We start from the raw sequence: 14040 nt of genomic DNA, 5'->3' as shown, positions 1-14040 counted from the left end.
TTTTTTGTCGTTTAGAATCAACTCAGAACAAGTCTGGGAGTTGCATCCCAGGTTTCTAACATAACTGAAAAAAGCCTTATGATTCTCTTTGGTGTCCTGTGCAATTTTTCTCTCGAAGCTGGCTTTGGAGGATTTTATGAGGGATCGTAATTTTTTGCTAGTACTGATCAGAGATGCCTTCCCTATTAGGGATTTTGCTCTATCATGTAGTAGCTTCCTCCTTCTGTTGTACGGTTTATTTATGGCAGGGGTCCATCAGACTGGACGCCTGCCTTTGGATGATTGGGTCTTGGTTTTGTTTGGGATAGCATGATCCATGCATTCCTGGAGATGTCCGTAGAATGCATTTATATAGGCTTCTGCAGTTTGGGCTGTAGTTTCCACTGGCCCTGGGGCCTTGAAGGATTCCACTTCTGTTTTGAGAAGTGAGAAGTTCGCTTTTGAGAAGTTTTTCACTGCGGTTTTCTGGGCTGGGGGTGGGGTCGGGATGTGGACATCCAGTGAAATTAATTTATGGTCTGATCTTACCAATGAGGGATATACTAGTATGTTGTCCCCTCTTGTGGGAGTGGTGACTAGTTGTTCCATAGCATTTGAGTTTATAATTTCCAGGAATCTTTGGGCTAAGGTGCTGGGGCTTGATTAGTGCTTCCAGTCAATGTTTGGGTAGTTGAAGTCGCCCAATATAATGGTGTTCGGAGAGATCTTCATGTTCTCCAATGTTTCCAGGAAAGCCGAATGGGATTCGTGACTTTGAGAGGGTGGTCTGTAGGATGCTATAAACTGAAAAGCAGTCTTGTCCACTGTTAGTTGCACATGGATGGTCTCCAATACTTCGTGCAATGCCACTAACCTGGAGGTGTGGATATCCTTGATAAATATGGAAACTCCCCCTCCTTTTGTGGTTCGGTCCGGGTTTTAGGGCCGAAAAACATGATATGAGGTATAGCCTGGTAGTGCTGGGGTGCTCTCTGGAGCCTTGAACCAGGTTTCTGTCACTGCACAGATATCGATGTTCTCCATACTGAGGAGAGCTTCGAGTGCATGCATCTTGAGGTTAAGACTTCTGGCGTTTAGCAGCATTACCCTTAGTTTCTTGTTACTTGTGCTGTCTATGGGGGTGGGTTTGACTTTTGAGCCTTGCCTAAAAAAGGCACTATGGGGGTGGCAAGAGCCCGAAAGCCCAGTGGTGACAGGTGCAAGCCGTCCCTAGCGAAGCAACGTGGCTTGTCGAGCATGTCATCCCAGGCTGACAGACATTGGATCCCCTTTGAATGACACCAAAATTTTAGCCAATTGTTAAAATCGATCATTTTGTCTTTGTACTGTGGCATCATTCTAGGTCAGGGTAAGATGCTGCTCAAGGTCAGGGTCATACCAGCCTGGGATACATGATCAGAGAGCTCCTCTATGTTTCTTTTCATGTAGTCCAGGGAGGTACGTCTCAGGTCATTCACACCAGCATGTGCAATGACTGAGTCATATTTGTATTTGCTTAGGAGTGACCTGAGTGCTTGCGTTATGTGGCGGATCCTAGCACCCGACAGGCAGCTCACTGTGACCTTCTCTTTATTCAGCCTGGTGAGCGGGACGTCAGTGTGTCTGACAATAGAGTCACCTATAACAAGAGTATCAGGTGTGTTATTCAGCCTTAAGGGCTGTGGCTGCTTGGCACACTGACTTTGTGGGTTATGTGTTGTGTGTGTTTTGTTTTGAGGTAGCGTTTGCTTGGATGTCTGCTTTGGAGGTCTCTGTTGCTTAGGTAGATTTTTATTTAGAGTCTCCGAGTATGTTTTTGTGTATTTATGTGTTTGGTTCGCTGATCTGGTGGGACTATGTGATACTGGAATTGTGTTGTGTGAGGTTACCTTCTCCTCCTGACTGGTTACACCAGTTTTGAGATGAGAGAGCTCAGCCTCCAGTTTGGCTAAATAGTTGCATCTCTCACATATATTTCAACCTGTTTGGAGGAGGAGAGGGTTGTCCGTGTACATGAGACAGTTGTAACATTGCCTCAAAATTCCCAGATTTACCAGCTGGACTGGAGAGGAAACCATTGACTGACCTTTGGACATGCTAGAGTAATAGGGAAACTGAATTTAAGATGGCCCAATAGAGGACAGGGCAATCGTAGAGAGTATAAGAGTAAGTAGTGCTTGTGGTTTAATAGTGCTAACTTGTAGGATTACTTAATTGGACCAGTGAAGGTCCTTAGAATGAGAATATGGTGTTTAAATTGAGAGATAGAGCAGTTCTAAGGGAAAAAGTGAAGAGCAGACTTTGTGGAGCCAGTAATAGTTTAAACCCAAGCAAAAAATTAATCCACGACCTTGAAGAAAGGAACCGGAGCTCTGCTAAAGTCCACAAAGCTGTAATTTTATTTCTGAAATATTCCAAAAGTCACAGATAAAATCACACAAGCGCTTTCGCTCAGGCAATCCTGAGCTTTGTCAAGTGAAAACAAGTTGCAGTGTGCAGTAACCTCCATTAAATAGCCTGGCAATTATACAATTAATTAATAAAATCTAATACTAAAGTGCTCTGGTAATTTAAAGTTGTGTATTAGAAGATGTTAATCATTACATCAACTCAAAAATGAAATGTTTGCAATGACATATGCACTTATATAAAAATGGAATAACCATAAAAAACATTTTAAAATGCCAGTTTCCTAGGTTTCAGAGAATAGAAGTCTGAAGTCTCATTGGGGTTGAAGTTTGTTAAAAAATGTGTTTAAAAATATGTTTAGATTATTAGTAAATTAGTAAAAAAATATTTATTTTACACTGGTAAAACATGCAGTTAAATATGCATGAGATATTTTTAATGCCCATCTGTGTAGAAATTTCATGTTGAATTTGATTCATCGAATATAGGGATGGCCTTGCCTACCCTAGCCCCAATGGTTACAACAAAACTTCTTCCAAAAACAACACCACAAACCCAGATAGGGCTAGTGACACATATGACAGACAAGAAGAACCCCCTAGAAGAAGTGAAAGGCTAGCAGAGAAGAACAGAAAGGGCACCAATAACCAGGATTTTCAACAGAACCCCGGCCAGGCCGGGGTTTGGGGACAGAGACAAAGGCAGGCACTGAGGTCTTGGAATTTTGCTCACTAATAAACCACCATACACCAACTACCCCAACATCCCTGGATGATCCTATAACTGACCAAGCCCCAAATCTGGGTTTATACAGTCAAAATCCTACTAATATTGAGGGTAACTGCACTATTTCAAGGAGAAACAACTTTGCCATATATAATTATACTGACATGAACCTTCCTAAAAATGCTTTTGATGTTTTCACCCGAGGGCTACATTTTGTCCCAACTAAACCCATGAATTTAACACAAGCTTTGATAGATTTAAAAATGTTTACCAGAGCTCTAAACTTAAACCTGATTTTCAAAGGTCAAACACTTAATGCAACAGGCCCAACGCGTACAAGTCTCTTTAACCCCCCACTACACCCAATAATCCTCTTTTTTGAAAAATTAGTGGAAAACGACTTCAGGAAAGTATACAATAACCAAGAAATTCTACTTCATCCAAATTTTTCTGAACAAGAAATGAACTTTATAAAACACTTGCATGAAGAAAAAATCAGGGTCATGAAACCTGATAAAGGAGGGGGAATTGTCCTTATGTTCTCAGAGGATTACGAAGCCCACATGCACACCATGTTGCAGAATGATGAACAATATGAGACGGTTTCACGAAACGAGATCAACATCGCCTTTGCTGGGATTAATTACTACCTTAGTGACCTTCTATTACAACAGGCCATCAACGAAAAGGTCTACAACTACTTACACGTGGAAAAACCCAGAATACCAGTCATCTTTGGGATACCTAAAACCCACAAAGGAATTAATCCATTACAATTCAGGCCGATTGTATCAGGAGCAGGTGGAGTGACTGAGCCCTTGGGAAAATTTATCGATTACATGACTAAAGAATACACGTCTTTACTGTCCCACGTCTGCAAGGATTCCTGGCACTTCCTTCGGGACATTCCCACCTCTAGCTACTCACCAGACATCTTAATGGTCACAGTGGACATAAAAGATCTTTTTTCTAGCATCCCTCACCAAGAAGGTTTGGAATGGTTTGCCCAATTCCTAGGCCAGAAGACAACCCTTAGCAACAAAATGTCCAACTTGCTTACCGAAATGATGGAGATGGTTTTGTCCAACAACTTCATCTTTTTTAATGGTGAATTGTACCGACAACGCAAGGGGGTTGCCATGGGGGCATCTTGTGCATCCTTCTACGCAAATGTAGTATTGCACATGTGGGAGCATACCTTCGTTTTAACACCCCCATGGAAATATCACATTCTTTTTTACAGACGTTATTTGGATGACATCTGCATTTTATGGTCTGGCTCTGAAGAAAATCTATCTGAATTCCTTACATACATCAATTCAACAACGAATTTCTTACAATTCACACACACAGTGGATCAGCATGAACTTCACTATTTGGACATTACTCTCTACAAGGACCACAATCAGAAAACCTTTCATTCCAAACTACACCGCAAGGCAACATTTTCTAACTCCTTGCTACACTTCGAAAGTGCCCACCCACCATATCAAAAGAGGGGGATCATTAAGGGGCAGCTCATCAGAGCAAGTAGAATATGCAGTACGGAGAAAGATTTTGAATCTGAGGTGGAATTTTTGAAAAACCTTTTCTTGGAGAGAGGTTACCCTTTGGAACTGTTTTTAACTTTAGTAGCAGAGGTAAAATCTGCACGACATTCCCTCTACAAACCAATACTAGGGGGGGGTTTTGTACCAGTGACCAACAATACACAAAACAAGGATACTGCTCACACTAACAGTTTTGCACACACATGCTCATCAAATTCCTATGAATTGGAAGAAACAATCTTACATCACTGGCCGGTTTTAACCCTCTTTGAAGAACTAAAGGACTACATACCACCTAAACCCAGTTTTGTTCGTAAAAGAGGGGCTAATTTAAAGGAATTATTTGAAGGAAATCAAGGAAAAAGGATGAAGGTAAAACAACCAAGGCTAGGCACATTCAAATGTGGTGCCTGCGCTCAGTGTCATGCCATATCCAAAGAGACAGCACCATACCTCCCGTCTAGAAACTACAAAATACACCCTACTGGTTTTTACACCTGTGCCACCAGAGGGGTTGTATACTTGGGGATGTGCACCAACTGTCAAAGTTTCTACGTGGGCAAAACTGAGAGGGAATTAAGAAAACGTATCTACGAGCATCTTTATGATATGACCAAGAAGAAGGAAACCAATGCCTTCTACAAACACTCACTCTCCTGCCCAGAACCCAAAATCCAGTTCCTAGTCCTGGAACAAGTTGAGCCAGATGTAAGAGGTGGTGACTGGGAATCCACCTTGGGCTACCGTGAACTATTATGGCAGTTGAGACTGAATGCAGGGAAGCCACCAGGTCTGAATGGGATGATCAGCATTAAACCGGTCCTCAAGCTTAGGAGGGCTAGGTTGTAACTCTCATACTTGATCCCCTTTCATATCACAACATCTCCACACAGCACACTAAATTATTGAACACCCACGGCTATATGACCCTAACCAATAAATCAAATTCAACATGAAATTTCTACACAGATGGGCATTAAAAATATCTCATGCATATTTAACTGCATGTTTTACCAGTGTAAAATAAATATTTTTTTACTAATTTACTAATAATCTAAACATATTTTTAAACACATTTTTTAACAAACTTCAACCCCAATGAGACTTCAGACTTCTATTCTCTGAAACCTAGGAAAATGGCATTTTAAAATGTTTTTTATGGTTATTCCATTTTTATATAAGTGCATATGTCATTGCAAACATTTCATTTTCGAGTTGATGTAATGATTAACATCTTCTAATACACAACTTTAAATTACCAGAGCACTTTAGTATAGGATTTTATTAATTAATTGTATAATTGCCAGGCTATTTAATGGAGGTTACTGCACACTGCAACTTGTTTTCACTTGACAAAGCTCAGGATTGCCTGAGCGAAAGCGCTTGTGTGATTTTATCTGTGACTTTTGGAATATTTCAGAAATAAAATTACAGCTTTGTGGACTTTAGCAGAGCTCCGGTTCCTTTCTTCAAGGTCGTGGATTAATTTTTTGCTTGTCTTTGGTTTTTTGTGCATTACTTCAATAGTTTAAACCCAATTAGGCGGCGCTGCCCGTTGTTGTGCTATGCTCAAAAATGCACAAAACCGCGCAAAAGAGGATTTTAAGAGAGGAAGATGAAGGAGTTTTGGAATTGACCCAGAATGTCCAATAAAACTACAGTTTCAAGTCAGTAACCACTCCCACAGGGGCAGGCAGGCTGCTCAATATTTTTCACTGCCACTGATCAACAGAGAGACTTTCCTTTAGCCCAAGCAAAAAATGGCCTCACAGAAACTTACAAACAGTTCAAGAACAGCAAGCCTGTAACTGAACTTTTTTAAATCTCAGAAAAGTGGGAAAAAAGCAAGATTTTTTTTTGCTTTTTTGTTTTTTTCAGAGATAGCAGAGATTAACAAGTATCAGCAAGTTATAACAGTGCAGTAAATGACCCCACACAAGAGTGCTAGGCCAAAGACAGATAAAATGCAAGTTTTGAGAAAAAAACGATTTAAAAAATATCTAGTAGATTTAGGATACCAAATAAATCTGGATATATTTCTTTCCATGTCTATAAATTTTTTTTGAGGTATAATTGTGAAGGTAGCGTTCATTTGGAAAATAATTCTTGGTAGCATGTTCATCTTAACGATACTGCTTTTTGATAACAAAGACATATTGATATTTTTCCATCTGTTCACATCATTTTCAATAGTATTCCAGGTATGGGTTAAGTTATTTTTAATAATTTCACTGAAATTGGGAGTATATATTACCCCCAAGTATTTTAGTTGATAAGTTATCTTTATTTTGCTCTCCAGGAAGTAAAAGTGCATATATCCTATGGGATTTAGTGGGAAAAGTTGGGATTTGTTTGGATTTGGTTTGTAATTTGAAATCTCTGAGAATTTTTCAATGGCTGTCAGTATTTTAGGAAGGTCTGTTGTGGGGAGTTGTAAGTATATATTTAAGTCGTCAGCAAATGCCGAATATATAATGTTAGTATTTAATACTTTTGGAATGTGTAGAAAAGATTTCTGTGATATATATATATAAAGAAGGAGGGGTTCTAGGTATAAATTAAAGCGGTAAGGAGAAAGTGGACACCCTTGTCTCATGCCATTTGAAATGGGGATAGGCTTTGTTTTATTATTGTTAATCTGAATGGAAGTTGAGGCCATCTGACATAAAACCTTAACTTTATTAATAAATTCTTTAGGAAAACCAAATAAAGGCATAACAATAAATAAAAAGTTTAAATTTACTCTGTCGAAAGCTTTACTAGCATCTGCGGTAATAATGTATTTGGGATATTTATCTGTTTTTAGTAATCTGATAGCTGTATCTAGTAACAGAGTGTTATCACTTGTTTGCCTTTGTACCATAAAACCTAACTGATTATGCGATATAATAGAGGGAAGTATATTCTTTAACCTGTTGGCTAAAATTTGAGCAAAGATTTTAAAGTCAGTATTTATGAGGGCTATTGGTCTATAATTAGTGGGATCCGTCGGGGCAGAATTCGGTTTAAGTAGAAGGATGGTCTTAGAATTATTTATATATAAGTCTGTTATCTCATGTTGTATTATATAGTTAAGTAGGATTTTAGAGACCGGTTCTGAGAATATTTTATAAAATTCAGAGGTAAATCCGTCAGGTCCTGGAGATTTACCTGGCTTGAGATTTTATTATTAAGCATTCAGTTTTCAAATTCTAATTTTCCTGTAAGATCATACTGCTTAAAGAAGCAGTGTTTTGGGGAGAAGAAACTACTCCTTCCACCTCAAAGCAGGTTACTGAAGAAAGGAATCCTGAGTTAGTGGACTCACAGATAAGTCGTATACACTTTCAAAAAGCACAGGTGGAAAGAATCAAACTTAGGGTGAAGGGAAGGATAGAGAACGAGATGTTCCCATTGCATCCTAAGCCTATTTTTTTTGTTTTGCTCCCCTGGGTCTACCAGCCAACCTCCTAGCCCACCTATAGATTTACTCCAGTTTTTCTGGTGCTAGTCATGAATCTCAGGAGCATCCTAAGGGCTTGTCTCGTCTGTGCTTCTGTCCAGGCTTTTTTTTTAATGCCTTTTCCCTGACCTCCACACTTGTTGATTATTTCCAAGTTTACTCCCCTCTGTGTATCATACTTCCCATTCGGGAGATTATCAACAAGCGCCCTCCTACCCAGTAGGGCTGCTAATCAAAGCCAGGTCAGCTGGTTTATAGTCAGGGCGTTATCCTTCGATGCCACCGCAGCAGCCCACTTCTTATCCCTGCTCTGAGTTCAAATATCAGCTCTTATACACAGTAAGTAAAGAAGGGAAAGAAATTCAGTATCAGCTGCTGGTGCTAAAAGCTTATAAAACACTAGCATTAAACCTAGCTAATAAAATATTAGAAGGTCAGCTGGAAATGTACTAGCAAAACTTTACAGGCCAGGCATATTTAAAGAGATGAGAAACGTATGTGTTTCACCTCCCATATGCAAGAAAACTACATCCTATCATGGGTATAAATGTCCCTTGGTCCCAATGTTTGTTAAAAAATGCCATTTGAACATACTGCTGGGGATATTGTGGGGGTTACTAGTAAAATTTAGCAAAAGATATGAGTACATACTAGCAATATCAGACTATACTACAAAGTTTCTAGAAGCAGTGTCCTTATGCAAAACTAATGCCAAGGCTATTGTCAGAGAACTGGTGCTGTTATTGTCAAGACTAGTCATCCTTAAGACACTCTATATCAGTTATGTTGGTGCTTTAAAGTCAAACAGATCTCAGCGTCTCATCTGCAGACTGATGGATTGGTACAGCAGTTTAATAAAACACTGAAATCCATGCCAAGGAAGGTTGTTTATGCAGATAGTAACAACTGTGACCAGTTGCTAGCCTACTTACTGTTTGAGAGGTGCCCCAAGTTTTACCTTGGTTTACCCCATTTGAACTTTTGTGTAGCATATATCTGAGAAAGCTGCTTGATATTGCTATGGAAAAATAGGAAGAGGAGAAGACTATTTAAAAGGATGCCAGGAAACTACATTAGCTGGCAGGACAGATTAAAGCTGGTTATTTTCTTAGTAAGGGAGCACATGCAGACAGATCAGGAAATGCCATGATGAGATAATAAAAATGCCCAACTTAGAGAATTTAACCCAGGGGATCAGCATTATTGCTAGTAATGCCGCCCCCCAAAAAAAAATTCTGACCAATTGGCAAGGGTCATCTGTGGCAATGGGAAGAATAAATGCACTAAACTATGAGGTTAGATAATCAGGAAAGAGAAAGACTAGAGCAAATCTACCACATTAATTTGCTGTAACCTTCAAGAGAAGTAACATTTTATAGTGCGTTTTCAAGCTGAACTTCATGTACAAGAGACCAAGAAGTACTTCTACAGAAATCCTTGTCAAGAGTACAAAAGCAGGAGGTAAAAGGGGTCTATATTATAAGATCGACGTTTGAAAACATCGAACAACATATGGTCAACATCATATGGTTGATGTCTTCAAACATCTACCTTATAAAAAGACCAAAAAGAAAAAAAAGAAAAAAGTACCCTAATGGTTTTAAGCAGGGGGGCAAGCCCCCTGCACCCCCCATACACACACCCTACTTAAATATACCAACTCCAAGACTGTACTACCTTGCAGTAAACAGAAATCTCCCCTTACGGAGATTTCCGTTTACACGCTCGAGATTCTGAGCGTTCAATATTCCCGTGTGAACAATGTCAGATTCGTCATTGTCGGCTTTCGAGAATATAATATAGACCCCGGTAAAAGACTTTCTCTTATGAAATAAAAGGCTGTCTTCAGAAATGTCTGGAAGAACTAAACTGATAAAACGTACATTGAGACAACATCTGGAATGAAGATTAGATTGAGATCTGACAGAGTAACAGAATCACGGGAACAATTACTAAGAGAAAAAGTTCAAAAAGATGGCTTCTTGTGTCTGGGTATAGTGCCTATCACATCTTCAGACATATTGCATTTGTGGGGGAGTGTCAGTATTTGTTAAGAATATTATCTCACAAAAAATACTCTGGACAGTGCATCTGAACTTCAAGATGTCCAAGTCACTACAAACAGGACTAATTACCCTTTCATAACTAGTTATGGAATACCCTCTATGTCCCCTGCTGAGCGTGATAACTATCTTTATTTATCTATTTATTTGTCTTTGCCTTTTTAACAGGAAAGCCCATTTTCAGAGAAGGCCCAAGGAGAAAAAAACTCCAGCAGATACATTTAGGATATTCATGACAAAACATTTTTTCACAAAGATACATTACATAAATAGTTCTTAAGACATCTAGATACAAACAGGTAATTGTTCTATAATGACACTTTATAAAAGATAAAACAGATATTTCTTCTGTGGTGACATACATAATAATAAAAATTCCAAGTATACAAACTGTTCAAATGCAATATATGTGACAAGCAGACATTAGATATGATTTATCATTCATGGGTAATGTAGGTCACAGTATAGATGTTAAGAATAAATAAAATTGAAGTATGGAGCATAAAACTGAGGGCTGATAATAGTTAAAGCTAGAAAAGGACAGAAGCATTTTATAGCTGATGAACCAAGGATAATGGGGGTTAGAATTCTGTGGTATTTACTAACATAGAACCTGGTTATAAGAGAGAAGGGATGGGTATTTGAATGAGATGGATAAAGTGGGAAGGCCAGAAAAAAACTGAAATGTAAAGTCAGGAAGGAAACTGATAAGGAGTTATAGAAAGCTTTGTTGTATAGAAGGGGGAAGAGGTTACAAGGCGATATGTGGTATGAACTGACAAAGGAAAATGGAGTTACCCAGGCGAGGAGCATGCATGTACGACCATGTGTGGTTTAGGTGCTGTTTTAGTAAGGGCTTGAAATTGGAACATTTCATAGTCTGTTTAGGTATGTTAGGGTGGTGTTCCAGATTTTAGATATTTAACAGGAGTACAGTGAGTCACCTGCAGAGTTATTAGTCTTTGTTGTGGTTACTAGCTTAACACATTAGCTGAAATCCCCATTAAAATAAACACTTTTCTATGGGGGACTTCAATTATCCATCAATAAACTGTTTGACCTACACTGCCAATGATTGGCATGCTCAACACTTTCTTGATGTTATAAATGCAAACACTCTTTTACAAATAGTTAATCATCCTAGAGGCCCCAATATCCTTGATCTAGTTCTCACAAATAATGTACACTTCTTGTACATCTGCATATGTATTATGTATTATCGTCCTTGTTAAACCAGACCACAAATTAGTGACCTTTTCTTTTAAAACTGGTAGTACTTCCATGTAAATACCTCTGTGTTTAAGGACTTCTCAAATGCTAACCTTCATTGACTTGATGACCTAAAACAATTCTGTTGCAATCATCCTCCAATGGATTCCATTGCTAAAGCTGCTGCCCACTCCTCTGACTTTTACTCCCACTTAAATAGCTATATTGATAACACAGTTAATGTCTGCACCAAATATAATAAAAAATGTAAAAAGAAAACCCCTGTGGCTGAATACCCATGTAAATAAATTATATAACACGAGAAAGAAATTGCTTAATGTTTATAAGAAGTACATATGTCATAGTTCATAGTTATATACTAGGCTAACGACAACAAGGCCTTTATAAGCTAAGCCATGCAATCCAACCCAGTTGTGTCTCTGTGTATCATGGGCATTTATTAGGTCGGGGTATGTTATTTAGGAAGTTTCTAGAGCTTATAGATGTATGTTAGTTTGGGCATTGCTGTCTTTCTCAGAAACATGGGGACCAGACCAGGAATGAATTTCCAATTTCCCATCCATTGGTAAAGTTTACACTTAAATAGGGTTATGGATGGGGTTCCTGTTTAAGAACATGGGGGATCTCGTTCTACCTACCTTCAATGTAATCTTTAGCAAACTACTAAAGAGCATAAGGGAACCATTATTTGTTTATTTATTTATTTATTTATTTCACTTTTCTTTTTAACCAGGGAGGTCGAATAGCCCTTTTTTCTGTGGAGGCCCAGGGAGAAAATCTCCAAAATAGAATTTAACAAGCTTAATAAAACAATTTAACAAACACAGTTAAGATATAGTATAGTTATGCAATAATTAAAAAGTAAACTATCAAGCCTATAGAAGTACAAAAAAATACACACACACACACACACACACACACACACACACACACACACACACACACACACAACTATATACATGAAGATTCATCTGCAGTGAATGAGTGTAAAGGCATATCTTCAATGGACAAAGAGTAGAAGATAGATAGATGCTACACAGGAGCAATAGCAGAGGTTAGAGAGAGAAATGAGAGGGAGAAAGAATTACTAGAAAGAGGTTTACATGAAGTATGAGATACAGAGAATGTGGAAAGAGGGGAAAAAAGCTAACAGGATTAAGTCTTATCAGCCTGGGGCTGTACATGAGCAGAGCTAGTTGTCAGTTAAGTGTGCCTTGAGAAGTGGATTAAACTTTGATGGGCTGGTGATGTTACAGATATATTGAGGGATGGCATTCCAGTTCCTGGATGTATTAGGAAGCTCAAAACTTGATATGAACTTAAAATTGCCATTAAAGACTAAATTAACTACAAATCTTTCTTTAGCTGTCTCATATACTGAATTTTTTGGTTGGTAAACAATTTGTTTATGTCCCTGCTACTTGTATTGCTTGCTGCTAATATCCAACAATGCACAGAGCTAGTCCACAATAATACTGCTCAATGCAAACTCCAACTCAAAGGAAATAGCTAATATCCTAGCTGAAACATTTAGTGAAATTTTACTCCACACACAGTTATAGCTATTCCACAGGTTCCAGAATGCCAGCCACCCGATTTAATGACTATCGAAAAAGTTCTCTCAACCGTCTCAAAACCTAAGAATACCTCATCCATGAGTCCTGATAATACACAAGGTGGTCTGATTAAAAGTGGCAAATCCAGAACCCGAACCCCTACCTAATCTCATTAATATAGGTCTCTCTGCCAGTTACATTCCTGAAGCCTGGAAAACAGCCATTGTAATGTCATTACTCAAGGGTGGCCCAATCACAGACCCGGCAAAAACAGATCTATCAGTCTAACTAGTCTCATGTGTAAAGCTATAGAGTATATTATGTCAAAACTAATTAATCTGGACATTTGGAATCTCTTAACTCGGGATCCTCACCATTTCAGCTTTGTCAAAGGAAGGTTCTACCTCTTTAATCTCATTAATTTCTTTGAAAAAGTAACCAATGCAGTGGATAATGATTAAGTGCATACAGCATATCTGCACCTGACAAAGGCTTTTGACACTATTCCCCATGCAGGCATTACTGACAAAATTGTAAATCTGAATATAAATCCTTATGTTGCACAGTGGAAAGCTAACTGGTTTATGAAAGCAAAAAAAAAAGTTACCAGTGGTGTACCTCAGGGCTCAGTGTTGGGCCTTCTCCTGTTTGTCATATATCTCTCAGGCCATCAGGCCAGCACGCCTGGCCTATGGTTATCTAAGCTAGCAGGTGACTTTTGCTTGTTTGTGGTGTTTGTTGTTATTTGATCTTCCACTGATTCACAATTGTACCAGCATGGGTTAGATATAGTTAACAATTGCTGCAAGGACAATGGCCCCAAATTAAATGTGAAAAAAATCTAGCATAGTTCATACTGGTAAACAATCAGGCACTGTCATAAAGATCTAGGCACTCTTGTTGATAATCTGTTATTGTTTGACTATAATGTATCTACAATAGTTCAGAAAGCTTTCTATCTAGCTCATCTAATTTCCAAAAGCATCTTCACCAGATCCAAAGAGGTCTTCATCCCCCTTTCCCTCTTTACGTGTATATTATCAGACCCATTATTACATATAATGCTGATTTTGGCGTATAGTTAA

Source organism: Protopterus annectens, chromosome 17.part0 (genome assembly GCF_019279795.1).
Source record: "Protopterus annectens isolate FY-2018-M chromosome 17.part0, PAN1.0, whole genome shotgun sequence".
NCBI lineage: Eukaryota > Metazoa > Chordata > Ceratodontiformes > Protopteridae > Protopterus > Protopterus annectens.
The sequence above is the reverse complement of the archived record's forward strand: the minus strand, read 5'-3'. Positions refer to the sequence as shown.